The following is a 6,000-nucleotide window of genomic DNA, read 5'->3' on the forward strand; positions in this document are numbered from 1 at the left end:
CAGCCTAGTCCCCAAATAATACATCAAACCGTTTTGCTGATCAGTGCAGAAAGAGCCTTCAGAGGTCATCCCATTTGAACCCCCTCCCACCAAACAAACTGAGGCCCCAATAAGGGCAGTGACTCAAGAGGCAGAGCTGTGGCAGAACCTGGACCCTCAGCCCCATTACACATGTGGGTTTTCTCCCATGGCGGCCATGGTAACCGTGTCAGTAACCCACTCAATGCAGCAAGGAGAAAGCTGAGTCCCTTAAGAAGCATCTCCTAAGGTCTCCTGGAAGTCCAGCCTTGGGACACTCTACCCCTTCCCTTAGATGGAAATCACCTGTACCTCCTGATAGCCCAGGCCTCCTTGACCTTCCTCTCCTCGTGGGGCCCAACTTCCTGCGGAAGCCTCTTCCATTGTTTCATATTCCTCTCAACCTAGCAGGAGTTTCCTCTCATTCAATAAGCTCCTTCTAGAGCCTGAAAACAGACCTGAGGACAACTCTGACAAGAGATGGGGCTGGAGACTCTCTATCTCTAGACCTAGAAGACAAACTCAGGGAGGGGCTACAGAGGCTTGGAACTGCCATGAGCAGAGGATTTGTGGTCCTCACACTAGTAGCCTGAAGAATTTTTTAAAAATTGAGATATGATTCACATACCATAAAATCCACCCCTTTAAAGTACACAATTCTGGAAGGTTTCGTATGGTCAAAAAGTTATACAACATCACCACTATCTAATTCCAGAATGTTTTTATCAGCCCAATAAGAAATCCCATACCCATTATCAGTCACTCCCCATTCTTCCCTCTCTCAGCTCCTGGAAACCACTAATCCATTTTCTGGCTCTCTGGGTTTGCCTATTCCAGATATTTTATATAAATTCATACAAATGAAATCATAGGATATATGGACTTTGTGACTGGTTTCTTTTACTTGGCATAGTGTTTCAAGGTTCATCCATGTTATAGCACATATCAATACTTCACTCCTTTTGATGGTTTGATAATATTCCATTGTGTGGGTACGTATCACGTTTTGTTCATTCAGATAGACATTTGAGTTGTTTCGGGTATTCTGAACATTTGTGTACAAATTTTTACAGAGACATACGTTCTTAGTTCTCTTGGGAATAGAATTCCCGGATCATATGATAACTCTATGTTTAAACTTTTGAGGAACTGCCTACCAGTTTTCCCAAGTGGTTGCACCACTTTATACTCCTGCCAACAATGTATGATGGTTCCAATTTCTCTCCATTCTTGCTAATACTTATTATTGTCTGTCTTTTTGATTATAGCCATCCTCGTGACTATGAAGTGATATCTCATGTGGTTTTGATTTGCATTTCTCTAATGACTAATGATGTTCAGCATCTTTTCATGTGCTTATTGGCCATTAGAGAAATGTCTGTTCAAATAGCTAGGGGAGTTAGACTGAGAAAATGAAAGTGTGTGTGGCTGGGGAGAAGTCCCTTTTGGGGGCATAAGCACTCAGAGGAAACAGGAGTTATTAAAACAAAAACAATACCTGAGAGAGAGGACATAAGGGGTTGGCTTAGTAAAAGAGGATAAGTGGTACTCTGCAGAGGTCACTTTGAAAGAGAAGAGGAGGTAAGAGGTTCTAAGCAAACTCATCCAGCAAGGACTGGTCGGTTACCTGCTACAGCACAGATGCTCTGCTACATACTCTACATGCTCATGAAGACTGTCTATAGCTCTGTGCCTTTGGTGCTTTCGTTGTCTCTACGCTTCTGATGAGGATGTCCAGGCTCAGAGGTAACTAGCTCTGCTGGTTGACATTGGTGCAAGGACTCGAGCCCAGGTGTTAACTTCAATATCACTTGATGCTCCTTGTACAGGTTTGATGAGGGGAGGAAGCACAGTTCTCTTCTTTGTCTCAGCCCAACCAAACCTAGCCAGGCCACACAGAAGGTAGCAGTGCCCACCACCCATGGGGCCAGGCCAGCCAGAAGATGGGGCTGGAGCTGAGGCTGGGAGGGCAAAAGTCACTGACCTGGAGCCCCAGCTCTAACAGAAAACCAGGGGGTAGATGAGGGAGAGGGACAGAAGGCCGGCAGACCAGTTCAGAACTTTTTACCTCCCTGTGGCCCAGTCCACAGCCTGAGTCTCTGAGCAAAGAGGGAAGCACTGGCTCTGACCCCCTGGGTTTGAGATTAGCCATCAGTCAGTGTGTTGGTAGTAGTTGTTCACTGAACGGGGCTGGTCAGGAAGATTGTTGTCTCCCCTAAGCCCTTTCTGTGGACTGAGGTCTCTACTGAAGGGCTGGCAGCAAACAGTCCCACTCCCTGAGATAGCACAAAACACCCCTCAGAAGGAGGGTCTTGAGTCCAGGACTTCCTGTCCTCCTCGTGTGCTGTCTCTGAGGTCCTTCCCATCCTGTGAAGACAGTCAGGGGCCAGCCTGACAGGAGGGACGCAGCTGTGAGAGAAAACTTCATCTGGGCCGGGGATGAGGCATGAGGCAGGGAGCCAGGCCCTTTCTCTCCCAGGTAGGCAAATAAGTTTTAGAGCCCCAGGTAGGCCAGGTAGTTCCAAGAGCTGGAGCCCGCAGCCCCAGAGCTGCGGGGCAAGGAGTCCGTGTGCCTGTAAGTGGGTTACATTGCTGGTCATTTGCACAGGCACACTCATGTCCATCAAGTCATTGGTTTGGCTTATCTTTCAGGAGACTTGTCTGTTTGAGCTGTCAGTCGGCCACCTGCCTACAGCTACTCAACAAGCTGGTCAGACAGTCGCCCTGAAACTGTCAGTCAGAGACCTTATTTACCAGTTCAATCAGACTCAGGAGGTCGCGAGGTAGAGGGCCTGCCTCTAGCTAGCCCCTCCTTGGGCAGAAGTCGGCATTCTTCACACCAGCTGAGTCCAGGTGATGAGAGCCAAGGTTTCAGAGAACAATCCGAGAGAGAGGGCCACCTTTCCCACCTGCTCTTTGCTGGAAAGGCTCGAGGTCCTGCCTTCTCCATCACCTCCCAGTTGCCAACAGCAAATCTCAGGCAGATGGTGGGCTTCAAGTCCCCAAACCCTCTGCCATGAGCCTGCTCTGTGAGCCTGACTGAACAAGCCCCTTCTTCTTTCTGAGCTTGTTTCCTCATCTGTAATGTGAAGATACAGCATCTATCTTAACGAGATAAGGCATCTAGGGTGCCTAGCCCAGACATAGTATGCAACAGGCCCCACTGAGGACCACTGCCCTCCCTTCTCCTGATAACATTCAACTGCCTCCGAGAGCACAAGGCCCACTTGAACCCATTTCCCTCCATGCACACCTGGATCCTCCAAGTTAACACCATCTCTGGATTATCTCTCTCCCTCTCATCCAAGCCCCAGTCAACCACAAGACCTGAGGACCTGGACCCCTTCGCTCCATGTAGGCTCACTATCTTTGGAGGCAGCCGCCCAGGTTTGAATCCCCCAGCTGCATGTAATCCTGCTGTGTGGCCTTGGGCCAGTGGCCCGTTGGCCTCCTCATCCACAATGCGGGGACAATGATCCCTACTTCCCAGTGTGGACAGAGTCCACTAGGAACCAGGCCCTTCTACCCCCCATTCAGCTTGGACACAGAAAGCCTGAAAACATACCTTAATGCCCGCATTAACTCGTACTTGATATTCCACTGTCTTCATTAGCATTTTTCCTTCTTACTTGTCCCAGACCCTCCAGACCAAGCAAATGGCTTGATTGTTTATTACAGAAACTTCCTGAAAGACCGATCGACTTTTCAAGGGAAACCATCAACAGAATGTGTACCTTCAAATTTTTTGAATCTCTGCCCACAAAACCCTTTCTTTGCTGTTTCCATCCACAAATCCTGGGCTGTTGGATCACAATTCTTACCCAGTCCTAGTCAGACTCCCCTCACCCGCCTCCCTCCCTGCGCTGAAGGACTGCCTTAAAACAAACTTTCAATTCTCAGCAAATACCGACCTTTCCTCCCACTCCGAGACACTGTCAAAGCTTTGAGAATAGCATTGTCCCTTATCATGGTAAACAATAGACTTTGTCTTATGAACAGGTTGTGTTAGTAATGAGTGGGGAGCCAGCACAGACAAGATGCATAGCAGGTTTTCAGTGAACTTTGTTTTCTTCTCAGTCAGGCAGCCAGTCTTTCTGTCAAGTCAAATGTCTGTCCTGCCACAAACACCCTGCCTGCTTCCATACTTGCTTTGTGAAAACAAGGAGAAATGTCACTTCTAGAACCTGAGAACTGGAAAAAGATCAACCCCAAGGGCTGGGAAGGTGTGGGGCTGGGAAACCCAGCTCTATGGCTTCCCTGACCCTCAACAGTAAGTAGCCCCAGTAGAGGAACCTAGGGGCTCCCTGGCTGGACATTCACCCATCTTCCTACCAACCCTTTGAGGTGGCGGCTGTGGCTCCGTAATACAGATGAGGAAACCGAGGCACAGAGAGAGGAGGTGAGTTATCCAGGGTCCCAGGGCTAGTAAATAGTAAAGCCTGGGCTGGACCCCAGATCTTTCTGACTCCTGGGTCCCCAACACCAACCACAAGATGGTGGCTATAATGATAGCCTTAGAATATATGCAAAAATAATCCCTATGTAGCCATTTCTTTATCCGGGGCGGCTTCCTTCCTGTGAATTGTCAAAGGTAGTTATATAGGGACAGTCTGCCATTTTACCAACTGATTCTTTAGCTAGTCAGTCAGTCAGTCAGTCAGTCAGTCAGTCAGTCCGTTCATTAATCAGTCAACATCCCCTTCTGATGGCCTCAGAAAGCACTGTCAGGGCAAGGCTGGAAAGAGAAATGTAGCGAGAAGCACATGTGGCCCCCAGTCCAGCGGACCTGAGTGTGGTGGGAGTTCAGGACTCATAACAAAGGCCCAGAGTTAACCTATTAGGAGGAATGTACAAAGAAATGCCAAGAGCTCTCACATCCTGAGGATGAAGGAGGAGGTCTTGGATCAAGGAGAGACAGGGCAATGACACTTTCCCTGCAGAAGTTCCACCCTTAGCGGAGGGAGCAAGATCTAGGGTCACTTAGACCTGGCACGGCCTGGGGCCAGCAATTAGACCTCTCAGAGCCTCTGTAAAGTAGGATAATAGTCTTACCTCTCAAGCCTGCGTGAGGGTCACACAGAATAATGTCCTTTCGCAACTCCGAGATGCCTCCCAAGTGCCAGTTTTATCAGCCTTTACCCCAAACTCACCAGGAAGTCTACTTCCAGGCGTGGCCACCAGGCCTCAGAATAACTTGTTTTCCATCCTGTGGGATAGCAGCCCCAGCATTACTCTCTCATCTCCTCCTGATCTCTGAAGCCTCTCCAACCTTCTGCTGTCTCTTCTCCTCTCTCCCCACCCCAACCCCACCAGCTGCATTCCAGAAGTTTTTTGGGTTTTTTCCTAATTATTTCTCTGTGAAAGAGAAGGAAAGCGCCCCCCCCCACACACACACACTTGCCACCACATGTACTTTGCCAAGGCCATCAAAGTAACTGGCAGAGACAGGATACAAGGCAGAGGTTACAACTGGGAGGCCCTGGCCCATGTAGTGGTGAGAGCTGTGCGCCATGAGGTGAATGGCTCCCTCTGGAGTTGTGCGGTGCACAGCAGTCCTGCCTGGAGGCACAACTGACTCCTAGACATCTTTTGAGGGCTTGTACAATGCTGGCTTACTGAATGTTTTTAAGTTAGTTGCAAGCATTTTAGAAATCAGGAAAATTCACTTAAAACTCCAGATTTTTTTTTTTTTTTTTTGGAAGATTAGCAGATCTGGCAATGCTGGGCCCATATGGCAATACTCAGTTGGTCCAAGCTGCTGGGCCTGCACGTGGCAGTTTGCCCTGTTGGAGCCTCTTTGGGATGCCCGCCTGGCCCGCTTCGTGGACTCTCTATACCTACCTGGGGGTTCCCCATCTGTGACTTCACAGCAACACTGGGCCTGGGGAGTCCATTGGACAGGAAGCCAGGGTGGGGTTAACCCTTTGGAGGGTGAGGAAACAGAGCCAGAGAGGGCCATGACTTGCCCAGGGTCACCATGGC

General features: G+C 49.2%; 1 protein-coding gene across 2 annotated transcripts in view; it reads right to left on the reverse strand.

The window, feature by feature from the left end:
- SLCO2B1 (solute carrier organic anion transporter family member 2B1) overlaps positions 1-6,000 on the reverse strand; it is a 48,905-nt gene that overhangs the window by 37,113 nt on the left and 5,792 nt on the right. The gene's annotated exons all lie outside the window — the stretch shown is intronic.

The sequence above is a fragment of the Pteropus vampyrus genome, unplaced genomic scaffold, assembly GCF_000151845.1.
Source record: "Pteropus vampyrus isolate Shadow unplaced genomic scaffold, Pvam_2.0 Scaffold141, whole genome shotgun sequence".
Lineage (NCBI taxonomy): Eukaryota > Metazoa > Chordata > Mammalia > Chiroptera > Pteropodidae > Pteropus > Pteropus vampyrus.